Source organism: Takifugu rubripes, chromosome 14, assembly GCF_901000725.2.
Source record: "Takifugu rubripes chromosome 14, fTakRub1.2, whole genome shotgun sequence".
Lineage (NCBI taxonomy): Eukaryota > Metazoa > Chordata > Actinopteri > Tetraodontiformes > Tetraodontidae > Takifugu > Takifugu rubripes.
Window position 1 is genome coordinate 14,923,672 of NC_042298.1, and position 13,650 is coordinate 14,937,321.

Consider the following 13,650-nt stretch of genomic DNA (forward strand, 5'->3'; position numbering starts at 1 on the left):
AAAATTTGCTCGTGTGGATAGATAAAAAGCGAGCGTTGGTCTCTGAGCGACCTGCAAATTTCAAGCGGTCGTGGTAGAATTCTCGCCCGCCACGCGGGAGGCCAATGGAAACCACAGCTACTCCACCACCATCACACTCAGCACCAGTGTGCCACAAGGCTGTGCGCTAAGCCCATTCTTCTACTCTCTCTTCACCCGCGACTGCAGACCTTAACACCAGCAAGACCGAGGAGCTCACGGTGGACTTCAGGAAGGCAAGAGGCGAGCGTCTCCCCAGCTTCAAGTTCCTGGGGACCCACATCTCAGAGGCAGAAAAAGTAGATGGAAGACCCATCAGTCCCATACCGAGACTTCTCATCTTCTCCTCTGGACGGTGCTGCTGCTGCTGCTCCATCTCTAGAATTCTCTGCACAATTTTTTCAATGGAATCCTGCATCAGAGGTGTGGGCAGGGCGGCTGTGGGAGGAGTGACAACAGCTCTCTCCATGGTGACTACAGGAACGCTGGTTGTTTTGCTGCCCTCTGTCAAGGAGTACCACAGCTGTTGGGTCTCCAGGAGCTTCTCTGGGCTGGTGTTCAGAGAAGAACTGGTGTTCAACAGCTTTGCCAGATGATTCACATTGCGGGATATGTGAAACCTGGTTGTGGGGCGGAGCAAGCTGTTAGGATCGGCCTCAGACCGATGGACCATGTCACTTTAAACCTCAAAAATATGTACAGTAGTGCAACATTAAATCCCAAACTATGTACAGGAGTTAAATATTACTACCAAATAATAAGAATAATATTAATAATAATAATACACCACCACACACAAACCCACAGAAACCGACAGACCAATACGTTTAAATTCTGATGTGTAGAACAACAATATTCATTCAGAATTCAAGACTTTATAACAATTCTTTACTTACGTTGCTGAAGCACATCTTTTACAACCCAACTACCGAGATTTCAGTGCCACGACAAGTAAATCGGTTACTTGAACATAAAATATTAACAAGTTGATTCGTCACTATCGTGTAATTTAAGACAAGCAACAGATAATATTAAATTAGAATCTCAACGCAACCTTGGCGTTTCATTGGAGCGATCTCCCGATACATAGTTTGTTCTGCACGTTCATATTTCACTGTAATTTGTCTTTAGCAGTCACCGAGGGTGGAACAAAATATTCGACAAAGTTGGTGACGAGTTATGACCGTAATACAATAGGAAAAACTAGCTTGACAAGATATGAGTATATTGTAGCATGACAACTACATTATAATTTAGGGCCAATTATAACATGTTCCTTGCTAATTTAGGACAAAATTGACCACAGCCTATGCACAATTACGAAAAGTTTCCTCATTCATTTATGAGGAAATCAAGCCCAAACTTACCTTCAGCGAAGTTTACCAAAGAATGAACTTTCCGGAGAGGAGCCGCTGTTCATATAAACGGTGGAACAGCGCCACAGGATGATAGCGGCCGGAAATATATTGCGTCCGTAGTGGTTTAGCACTACCATTGAAAATGAATGGGAAACGGTTTAGGGCCGTTTAGCTAAACAACTCTCGACGCTCGGTTTCCGGCCAGTCGAGAATAGTTGTAACGGAGAACCAGCCAATCAGATCGAAGCTTCCCGAAGTCCTCGGAGGGCGAGTTCGAATCCAGCTTGGGGCATTATCAATTCGAAGATATGTGTTTGAAAAATTCACGATAATAAAAATCTTTAAAGAACATTGCAGTTTCTGTGAGATTAATGAGCCACAAATGTTTGCTGCTATTTTTCGGAGCACAGCAGTCTATTAAACTGTAGTTTGTATCATAACATAGTTTTAGTGACAAATTCTGAATTGCAAGTAGCAGCTATGAACAGGGAAATGCTATGTTATCTCCTTATTCTGCTGCAAATAATCTGATGAGATTAAGTTGGGGATAGACAGATGGAATATTAGTCTTGTTAATATTATACTTGAGTTCTTTAGATATTGTTTTCAATTCAGGACTCTGCCGCCTTTAGTGGTCTTTTGCGAAGACAGAAATGTTGACAACATTATAATTTATAATTAATTTCACTCTTCATATAAACGGTGGAACAGCGCCACAGGATGATAGCGGCCGGAAATATATTGCGTCCGTAGTGGTTTAGCACTACCATTGAAAATGAATGGGAAACGGTTTAGGGCCGTTTAGCTAAAAAAAAAAACTCTCGATGCACAGGTTCGGGCCAGTCGAGAATAGTGGTAGCTTTGGCACTATCAAATAGAACATATGTGTTTTTAAAAATTCACCATAATAAAAATGTTTAAAGAGCATCGCAGTTTCTGTAAGAGATTAAAAAGTGAGCGGTGGTCTCTGATCGAGTCCTCGAAATTCCAGTGCGATTCTCACGCATTGGTGGTTCAGTGGTAGAATTCTCGCCTGCCACGCGGGAGGCCCGGGTTCGATTCCCGGCCAATGCAAATACTCTTTTCATTTTTAGCCATTGCGAGGTTCTTTCTTGATTCTTCTTCTCCCCCCTCTCTTACACACGTGTTCCTCGTTAGTATAGTGGACGGTATCTCCGTCTGTCAAGGGTAGTTATTTTTAACCATTGTCGGGTATCAACATCTACACGCTATAGAATAACTCATGATCCCATCTGGAGATGCTGCGCCTCTCTCTCATCTTTTTTTAACAACGTTCTGACTCGCATCGAAAAATTGACTAATATGTACGCATAAAAAGTGTATAAAATGTATAAAAATTTGCTCGTGTGGATAGATAAAAAGCGAGCGTTGGTCTCTGAGCGACCTGCAAATTTCAAGCGGTCGTGGTAGAATTCTCGCCCGCCACGCGGGAGGCCAATGGAAACCACAGCTACTCCACCACCATCACACTCAGCACCAGTGTGCCACAAGGCTGTGCGCTAAGCCCATTCTTCTACTCTCTCTTCACCCGCGACTGCAGACCTTAACACCAGCAAGACCGAGGAGCTCACGGTGGACTTCAGGAAGGCAAGAGGCAAGCGTCTCCCCAGCTTCAAGTTCCTGGGGACCCACATCTCAGAGGCAGAAAAAGTAGATGGAAGACCCATCAGTCCCATACCGAGACTTGGGCTGTCCACAGGCGAGACAGGTTTTCTCCCGTCTCATCTTCTCCTCTGGACGGTGCTGCTGCTGCTGCTCCATCTCTAGAATTCTCTGCACAATTTTTTCAATGGAATCCTGCATCAGAGGTGTGGGCAGGGCGGCTGTGGGAGGAGTGACAACAGCTGTCTCCATGGTGACTACAGGAACGCTGGTTGTTTTGCTGCCCTCTGTCAAGGAGTACCACAGCTGTTGGGTCTCCAGGAGCTTCTCTGGGCTGGTGTTCAGAGAAGAACTGGTGTTCAACAGCTTTGCCAGATGATTCACATTGCGGGATATGTGAAACCTGGTTGTGGGGCGGAGCAAGCTGTTAGGATCGGCCTCAGACCGATGGACCATGTCACTTTAAACCTCAAAAATATGTACAGTAGTGCAACATTAAATCCCAAACTATGTACAGGAGTTAAATATTACTACCAAATAATAATAATAATAATAATAATAATAATAATACACCACCACACACAAATCCACAGAAACCGACAGACCAATACGTTTAAATTCTGATGTGTAGAACAACAATATTCATTCAGAATTCAAGACTTTATAACAATTCTTTACTTACGTTGCTGAAGCACATCTTTTACAACCCAACCACCGAGATTTCAGTGCCACGACAAGTAAATCGGTTACTTGAACATAAAATATTAACAAGTTGATTCGTCACTATCGTGTAATTTAAGACAAGCAACAGATAATATTAAATTAGAATCTCAACGCAACCTTGGCGTTTCATTGGAGCGATCTCCCGATACATAGTTTGTTCTGCACGTTCATATTTCACTGTCATTTGTCTTTAGCAGTCACCGAGGGTGGAACAAAATAATCGACAAAGTTGGTGACGAGTTATGACCGTAATACAATAGGAAAAACTAGCTTGACAAGATATGAGTATATTGTAGCATGACAAATACATCATAATTTAGGGCCAATTATAACATGTTCCTCGCTAATTTAGGACAAAATTGACCACAGCCTATGCACAATTACGAAAAGTTTCCTCATTAATTTAGTAGGAAATCAAGCCCAAACTTACCTTCAGCGAAGTTTACCAAAGAATGAACTTTCCGGAGAGGAGTCACTCTTCATATAAACGGTGCAACAGCGCCACAGGATGATAGCGGCCGGAAATATATTGCGTCCGTAGTGGTTTAGCGCTACCATTGAAAATGAATGGGAAACGGTTTAGGGCCGTTTAGCTAAACAACTCTCGACGCTCGGTTTCCGGCCAGTCGAGAATAGTTGTAACAGAGAACCAGCCAATCAGATCGAAGCTTCCCGAAGACCTCAGAGGGAGAGTTCGAATCCAGCTTTGGGCATTATCAAATCGAAGATATGTGTTTTAAAAATTCACAATAATAAAAATGTTTAAAGAGCATCGCAGTTTCTGTGAGTTTAATGAGCCACAAATGCTTGCTGCTCTTTTTAGGAGCACAGCAGTCTATTAAAGTGTTTGTATCATAGCATAGTTTTAGTGACAATTTCTAAATTGCAAGTAGCAGATATGAACAGGGAAAAGCTATGTTATCCCCTTATTCTGCTGCAAATAATCTGATGAGATGGGTGGGGAAGAAATTCAGTTGGGGATAGACGGATGGAATATTAGTGTTAGTATTATACATGAGTTCTTTAGATATTGTTTTCAATTCAGGACTCTGCCGCCTTTAGTTGGCTTTTGCAAAGACAGAAATGTTGACAACAGTATGGACCAATGTGGGAAAGTCAATTTTATTTAAAGACAAACACTCATAAAACATTAAATCTCAAACTACAAAGAGGGGGGATCCCTCAGATAAGATGGAGGTGGTGGGAGACTATGTCCTGCAGTTTGGTAAATATAAAGGGAAGTCATTCAGATGGCTTTTGCAGAATGACGTAGGATACACCGTGCATCTTATCAAGACTGTGCAGAACGAGGAGGCTGCAGGTCTCTGTATGGCTGACAGCCACAGTAAGGACAGCCTACAGTCATTTGTGAGTTATGCCCTCAGTTTCCAAGAAATCCAGGCTCTTCTCACTTATGAGGCCGGAAGAGGGGATGGAGTGACTGCCTCATCTGAAGACGACCAGCTGGTTGGATTTGGTGCCCGAGCCAAGAGCACGTGGAAGGAGATCTGGGCCAGCAGAGGTGATGGTTATGCCGATTTTGTCATAGGCAAGCGCTGCGTTCCAGGTACACGAATGTTCAGGTTGCAGCAGTACCTGCTGAAGAGGCAGCAGTCCACCACATCTTGCACACCTGCTGAGCATCCCATGAAGGCCCCAGCTGAGCCCCTGGGTATGCCAATTCCTTCATGTGACAAGTTCAAGGAGGACGTAGAGATGGAAAGGGAGATGCTGAGCATCCATAACTCTGATCTGCAAGTCCAGAGCTGTAAATACACCGTTACCACATTTATTTCATGTCAGACAAACAAAGTCCATGCCGTATCTGATTTCTGTTTTTCTTTTCATCTCTGTGCAGATGCTATGCCAGTAGCAGCAGCCGCCATGCCCACGCCTCTGACGCAGGACTCCATTGAAAAGAATTGTGCAGGGCATTCTAGAGATGCAGCAGCACCGACCAGAGCAGAAGATGAGACAGACGAAAACCTGTCTCGCCTGTGGACAGCCCAAGTCTTGGTATGGGACTGATGGATCTTCCATCTTCCTTTCTGCAGTCGTGGGTGAAGAGAGAGTAGAAGAATGGGCTTAGCGCACAGCCTTGTGGTACACTGGTGCTGAGTGTGATGGTGGTGGAGTAGCTGTGGTTTCCATTGGCCTCCCGAGAATTCTACCACTACCGCTTGAAATTTGCTCGAAAAAGCTCAAAGGTCGCTCAGAGACCACCGCTCACTTTTTATCCATCCACACGGGCAAACCGCTCTACCAGTCCAGTCTGTGGGTGGTAGGGAGTGGTTCTGATGCGCCCTACCCTAAGAAGTCATACACCTGTTGGAGTGTTTTGCTCATGAAGTTGGGACCTTGGTCTGTTAAAACCTCACGGGGAATCCCTACTCTGGAGAACAACTGTAGCAGGCAAGAGGCAACCTGCTTGGCAGTGACAACCTTTAGGGGGAAGGCTTCTGGATACCTGGTGGCGTAGTCACATATAACTAAAATGAAGCGGTTCCCTGACCTACTCTTCTCCAGGGGACCAACAACATCTACCCCTATCCGTTCAAACGGGGTGTCAACACAAAGTGGCACTAATGGGGCACGTGCAAAACCTTTGGCTCCTGCCAATTAACATTGTGTACATGACTTGCAGTACTCTGATTTGTGCAAACATTCCTGGCCAGTAAAAACGTCTGCCGATGCGCTGTGGAGTCTTCATGTGAGCTAGGTGCCCTGCCCAAGGGACTGTGGCCTAGTTCTAACACTTGTGTCCTATATTTCTCTGGCACAACAAGCTGTAAGCCATCCTTGCTCTGCCTGTACAAGATGTTATTTTACAGGATGAAAACTTCCTTTCCAAGAGCGGGGAGAAACACACCATCTTCTACCTTCTTAAACAGTGGGGCTAGCGTCAGATCTGCACGTTGTACATCTGCAATATCACCAGAAAAACGTACATCTGCATCAGACAAGCTAGGGAGATCAACATCTGCCACACTCTGCAAGTCTGAACGCTCTATAATCTCCTCCCCTATCTGTCTACGCTTAGCACATCTTTCTTCTCTGGTGCATGCTGGCTCAACTGGAACATCCTCACCATAAAAAGGAAAATCTGCCATGTCAATAGGTTTTGTTTTTGCCATCGCTCTAGTCACTACGCAGGCCAAGGCAGTCCTACCTATCAGGTCTGACAACAGGGAGATCTTGGCCCAACAACACTGGGTACGGCAGCTTGGGAACCGGCCCCACACTAAGTAGATACGTCTGGCCACAAACCTTGACATATGCATCTGCCGTACTATGTTCATCACCATGAACACAACAAATAGTTAACTTGTCATTCTCATTTATACACTCAAGGGGGACTTAATCTGCCTGAACCAATGTTTGGGTGCATCCTGTGTCAACTAAGGCCTTTGTGGGTTTACCATTTAGCTCCACTGTAATAACAGGATCCCTGCTATGCTGATTCTTAAGGGGTGGGCTAGGGTTGGGTACATAACACAGATGGGAGTGTTTGGGCTTCCTGAGGGGGCAAGCCGGGCTCTTGTGGCCTGACCTACCACAGTTAAAACAAGACACACCTTGGGGCTTAACACTGCTTTGGGGAGGGGGTTGTGTGCTCCTATTGTAGCTACCAGAACCACATCCTCTACCAACACCAGACTTACCCCAGGGCGGGTGGTCCCACACTCCAGCATAGCGGTACCTCTTGGAGCCTTTGTGTGCAGCGACGAAGTTCTCCACCGTGGTGGCGGCCTCTGCTGCTGTTGCTGGGTTCCATTCTTTGACCCAGGTCCTCACCTCCGGATAGAGAATGCGCAGGTATTGCTCCAGCACCATGGTCTCCATGAGGGCTTTTTTGCTGCAGCTGTCGTACTTCACCCATTTACAAAAAAGGTCTTTCAGGTGTATGTACAGTTCTTGTGTTTCGTCTTGGCTGGTATCTAGAGCTCTGAATTGTGAGCGGTACGTCTCTGCATTAATGTCATATTTCTTTAGTATGGCTTCTTTCAGTTTGTCAAAGTCCGTGTTGTTTTCAGGGTCCATTGCAATGAAAGCACTCCTGGCTTTGCCTGTTATTGCCCAGTCTGCCTTTGGCCACTCACAGGCTGCTGCCAGCTTCTCAAAGGTCGTCAGGTAATGGTCTATGTTGTCTGCATCTCCCAGCTTTTCCATCTTCAGCTTGTATAGTGTCTTACCCCCTCTGGTGGTGGCTGCAGGCAGTTCTATTGTAGCCCCATGAGGGAACTGGAGTGGTCTTCCTCTCTCGCACTGTCTCCACATCCAGCTGTAGCTGGGTCACCTGATGGGCAAGGTCTGCATACTGCTGGGCTTGCTGGGCTGACTCTCTCTCCAGCTTGTCATCTCTGGCTCGCTACACCATCATAAAGGACTCAAACATTTTTGCCAGCTGGTCCAGGGATGACTCAGTGGGGTTGGCTGCTGTCGCTACTGCAACGTCCCCAACTGCTGCTGCTGCTACTGCCTCGTCACAGGCCTTCCTCGTCGCCATCTTTGTAATCTTCTGTCTCACTCCAGACACAACATGTCGCAAGGATGATCGGCGGTGGAGGAGACAGGGAGGTGGAAGCTTCTTTCCGCCAAAAATGTATTTTTATTTACCAAAAATAAAGTGGCGTCAGAAGATGCCAGGCTAAATCCATACGAAAACATACAGACCCTGCACACTTTTACATACCACAACTTTGACTCTTTTCTCCAACAATTTCTTTTTTTCTCCAAAATAACAACCAACCAACTCAAAAACCAACTCAGCCTGGGGCCTACTACAGGGCTTATATAGCTGTAGCCCCTCCCACAGGTGAAACCAATTATCAAAATTATTACGCTAACTAATGCATGTCGAAACTCAAAACAACAACCGAAAAGAAAATACAAAATATGCGTAAAACGTCCAAAACAAATTTCCACCACTAACAACCACCCAGTGCACAGTAAAGTACATGTTCAATTTACCCCAATAAAACACCCCCGCTAAAATAGATTGTGCCGTAGCAGCCCGCGAAACCCCTCCATATATACAATCATGGACCAGTCCTTCGGTTTCCCCAAACGACGAAGTATGTCCTGCTGGTGAGCTATTGAAATATTGGTGCTTTTGATAAATGACAAACAAATAAACCTTGACTTTTTTTTAAAACCGCCATAGTGTGGGTGTGATTCTGTGGGCAATGTTAAACAGACTGGAGGTGATACGGTGAGGCAACATGAAGTGCGTTGTTAACTTGGGTGGAAATAATTGTAACATAAATGCCGGTTGGTCATGCCGTGCATATCGGCTACAATGTATTCCAATAAGCTATGGTAAAAAGTGGTGTGTGTGAAATGCTTCAACCGAGTAAACCAAGACAGAACGGAATGGAAATGAAATGCAAACGTGTGTGCGTAAGTGGCACGGCTCACTCCGTGACAGTTGCACTATTGTACGTAGTTTGAGATTTAATGTTTTATGAGTGTGTTTGTGTTTAAATAAAATTGAATTTCCCACTTTGGTTCATACTGTTGTCAACATTTCTGTCTTCGCAAAAGCCAACTAAAGGCGGCAGAGTCCTGAATTGAAAACAATATCTAAAGAGCTCAAGTATAATACTAACAACACTAATATTCCATCTGTCTATCCCCAACTGAATTAGTTCAAGCTACACTTTAATAGACTGCTGTGCTCCTAAAACGAGCAGCATTTGTGGCTCAAAAAACTCACAGAAACTGCGATGCTCTTTAAAGAATTTTATTATCGTGAATTTTTCAAACACATATCTTCGATTTGATAATGCCCCAAGCTGGATTCGAACTCTCCCTCTGAGGTCTTCGGGAAGCTTCGATCTGATTGGCTGGTTCTCCGTTACAACTATTCTCGACTGGCCCGCGGGAGTTCCGGGTTCGATTCCCGGTAAATGTAAGAATTCTTTTCATTTTTAACCATTGCGAGGTTCTTCCTTGATTCTTCTTCGCACCCCTCTCTTACACATGTGTTCCTCGTTAGTATAGTGGACGGTATCTCCATCTGTCACGTGTAGTTATTTTTAACCATTGCCGGGTATCAACATCTACACGCTATAGAATAACTCATCCCATTTGGAGCTGGTGCGCCTCTCTCTCATATTCTATTCAATTTCTATCCACTCATTTTTCAAATCACACCTGATGTGATCAAAGAATCAAAACTGTGTCGCCTGTGGACAACCCAAGTCTCGGTATGGGACTGATAGATCTTCCATCCACTTTTTCAGAACGTTCCTAAAAGAAGATGTGTGAGAGGCGCAGCAGCTCCAGATGGGATATTGAACTCTTCCAGATGTTGACACCAGACAACAGTTAAAAGTGACTCCCCGTCGGGGAATCGAACCCCGAAGCTGGGGAGACGCTCGATAGTCATCCAGCTGATGTGGATGGGATGGCGCGTAAGTGGACTGCTGAGTTCTGACCTGAAGTAGCTTTGGTGTCCATTGGCCATCCACGTGGCAGGCAAGAATTCTACCACTAAAGCTTGATATTTGCATGAAAAAGCTCAAAGGTCGCTCAGAGACCAGCGCTCACTTTTTATCCATCCACAGGAGCAAATTTTTACACATTTTATATGCATACACATTAGTCAATTTGTTGATGCGAGTCAGAACGTTCCGAAAAGAAGATGAGAGAGAGGCGCAGCAGCTCCAGATGGGATATTGAGCTCTTCTACTGTGTGTAGATGTTGACACCAGACAACAGTTAAAAGTGACTCCCCGTCGGGGAATCGAACCCCGGTCTTCCGCGTGACAGGCGGAGATACTGTCCGCTATACTAACGAGGAACTTGCACAGGTAACACGTCAACCTTCCTGTTGGCAAGGCCAACCGAGCTCCTGCTGCAGCGGGACAGAAACCAGACGGAACATTGGCCGATCCTGTTGGCTATTCTAGCATGCTAATGATCTGGGTGGTCACCTGAGAGTCGTTGGTAGGGTCGTTCACCTAGTTTCAGTCGAGGTGTCTCCCCTTTGTCTGGTGGCTCACAAGGTGGTGAGTGTCCAGGTCTCCTGAAATGGTGTGAATGTTTGGTCTGTTGTTGGAAGGAGTGGAGGACTGGTCACCTGAGAGTCGTTGGTAGGGTCGTTCACCTAGTTTCAGTCGAGGTGTCTCCCCTTTGTCTGGTGGCTCACAAGGTGGTGAGTGTCCAGGTCTCCTGAAATGGTGTGAATGTTTGGTTTGTTGTTGGAAGGAGTGGAGGACTGCATTGTATGTGGGTGATTGGAAGTGCCTTCGTCAACCACCTCTGTTTAAGGACAGTTTCATAAAAAAAAGTTTAAACTGTAGCCACGTAGGACACTATGCTAGTGTGTTGTTGTGTAAATGTAGTGCTGGAGGCAGGACAGGTTCTCTGAGATGTGGTTCCCCAGGAACTTGAAGCTGGGGAGACGCTCGATAGCCATCCAGTTGATGTGGATGGGATGGCGCGTAAGTGGACTGCTGAGTTCTGACCTGAAGTAGCTTTGGTGTCCATTGGCCATCCACGTGGCAGGCAAGAATTCTACCACTAAAGCTTGAAATTTGCATGAAAAAGCTCAAAGGTCGCTCAGAGACCACCGCTCACTTTTTATCCATCCACAGGAGCAAATATTTGCACATTATATGCATACACATTAGTCAATTTGTTGATGCGAGTCAGAACGTTCCGAAAAGAAGATGAGAGAGAGGCGCAGCAGCTCCAGATGGGATATTGAGCTCTTCTACTGTGTGTAGATGTTGACACCAGACAACAGTTAAAAGTGACTCCCCGTCAGGGAATCGAACCCCGGTCTTCCGCGTGACAGGCGGAGATACTGTCCACTATACTAACGAGGAACTTGCACAGGTAACACGTCAACCTTCCTGTTGGCAAGGCCAACCGAGCTCCTGCTGCAGCGGGACAGAAACCAGACGGAACATTGGCCGATCCTGTTGGCTATTCTAGCATGCTAATGATCTCGGTCGAGGTGTCTCCCCTTTGTCTGGTGGCTCACAAGGTGGTGAGTGTCCAGGTCTCCTGAAATGGTGTGAATGTTTGGTTTGTTGTTGGAAGGAGTGGAGGACTGCATTGTATGTGGGTGATTGGAAGTGCCTTCGTCAACCACCTCTGTTTAAGGACAGTTTCATAAAAAAAAGTTTAAACTGTAGCCACGTAGGACACTATGCTAGTGTGTTGTTGTGTAAATGTAGTGCTGGAGGCAGGACAGGTTCTCTGAGATGTGGTTCCCCAGGAACTTGAAGCTGGGGAGACGCTCGATAGCCATCCAGTTGATGTGGATGGGATGGCGCGTAAGTGGACTGCTGAGTTCTGACCTGAAGTAGCTTTGGTGTCCATTGGCCATCCACGTGGCAGGCAAGAATTCTACCACTAAAGCTTGATATTTGCATGAAAAAGCTCAAAGGTCGCTCAGAGACCAGCGCTCACTTTTTATCCATCCACAGGAGCAAATTTTTACACATTTTATATGCATACACATTAGTCAATTTGTTGATGCGAGTCAGAACGTTCCGAAAAGAAGATGAGAGAGAGGCGCAGCAGCTCCAGATGGGATATTGAGCTCTTCTACTGTGTGTAGATGTTGACACCAGACAACAGTTAAAAGTGACTCCCCGTCGGGGAATCGAACCCCGGTCTTCCGCGTGACAGGCGGAGATACTGTCCGCTATACTAACGAGGAACTTGCACAGGTAACACGTCAACCTTCCTGTTGGCAAGGCCAACCGAGCTCCTGCTGCAGCGGGACAGAAACCAGACGGAACATTGGCCGATCCTGTTGGCTATTCTAGCATGCTAATGATCTCGGTGGTCACCTGAGAGTCGTTGGTAGGGTCGTTCACCTAGTTTCAGTCGAGGTGTCTCCCCTTTGTCTGGTGGCTCACAAGGTGGTGAGTGTCCAGGTCTCCCGAAATGGTGTGAATGTTTGGTCTGTTGTTGGAAGGAGTGGAGGACTGGTCACCTGAGAGTCGTTGGTAGGGTCGTTCACCTAGTTTCAGTCGAGGTGTCTCCCCTTTGTCTGGTGGCTCACAAGGTGGTGAGTGTCCAGGTCTCCTGAAATGGTGTTAATGTTTGGTTTGTTGTTGGAAGGAGTGGAGGACTGCATTGTATGTGGGTGATTGGAAGTGCCTTCGCCAACCACCTCTGTTTAAGGACAGTTTTATAAAAAAAGTTTAAACTGTAGCCACGTAGGACACTATGCTAGTGTGTTGTTGTGTAAATGTAGTGTTGGAGGCAGGACAGGTTCTCTGAGATGTGGTTCCCCAGGAACTTGAAGCTGGGGAGACGCTCGATAGTCATCCAGCTGATGTGGATGGGATGGCGCGTAAGTGGACTGCTGAGTTCTGACCTGAAGTAGCTTTGGTGTCCATTGGCCATCCACGTGGCAGGCAAGAATTCTACCACTAAAGCTTGATATTTGCATGAAAAAGCTCAAAGGTCGCTCAGAGACCAGCGCTCACTTTTTATCCATCCACAGGAGCAAATTTTTACACATTTTATATGCATACACATTAGTCAATTTGTTGATGCGAGTCAGAACATTCCGAAAAGAAGATGAGAGAGAGGCGCAGCAGCTCCAGATGGGATATTGAGCTCTTCTACTGTGTGTAGATGTTGACACCAGACAACAGTTAAAAGTGACTCCCCGTCAGGGAATCGAACCCCGGTCTTCCGCGTGACAGGCGGAGATACTGTCCGCTATACTAACGAGGAACTTGCACAGGTAACACGTCAACCTTCCTGTTGGCAAGGCCAACCGAGCTCCTGCTGCAGCGGGACAGAAACCAGACGGAACATTGGCCGATCCTGTTGGCTATTCTAGCATGCTAATGATCTCGGTGGTCACCTGAGAGTCGTTGGTAGGGTCGTTCACCTAGTTTCAGTCGAGGTGTCTCCCCTTTGTCTGGTGGCTCACAAGGTGGTGAGTGTCCAG

General features: G+C 46.1%; 5 non-coding genes across 5 annotated transcripts; 1 reads left to right on the forward strand and 4 right to left on the reverse strand.

Moving 5' to 3' along the window:
* The first annotated feature begins 2,379 nt into the window (after positions 1-2,379).
* Positions 2,380-2,450, forward strand: trnag-gcc (transfer RNA glycine (anticodon GCC)). Its single transcript has one exon. It is a non-coding gene; the product is annotated as a tRNA-Gly (tRNA).
* Positions 2,451-10,455: 8,005 nt separating this feature from the next.
* Positions 10,456-10,527, reverse strand: trnad-guc (transfer RNA aspartic acid (anticodon GUC)). The gene has a single exon. It is a non-coding gene; the product is annotated as a tRNA-Asp (tRNA).
* Positions 10,528-11,485: 958 nt separating this feature from the next.
* trnad-guc (transfer RNA aspartic acid (anticodon GUC)) lies at positions 11,486-11,557 on the reverse strand. Its single transcript has one exon. It is a non-coding gene; the product is annotated as a tRNA-Asp (tRNA).
* Positions 11,558-12,327: 770 nt separating this feature from the next.
* trnad-guc (transfer RNA aspartic acid (anticodon GUC)) lies at positions 12,328-12,399 on the reverse strand. Its single transcript has one exon. It is a non-coding gene; the product is annotated as a tRNA-Asp (tRNA).
* A 959-nt stretch (positions 12,400-13,358) lies between these two features.
* trnad-guc (transfer RNA aspartic acid (anticodon GUC)) lies at positions 13,359-13,430 on the reverse strand. The gene has a single exon. It is a non-coding gene; the product is annotated as a tRNA-Asp (tRNA).
* Between the last annotated feature and the right edge of the window lie 220 nt (positions 13,431-13,650).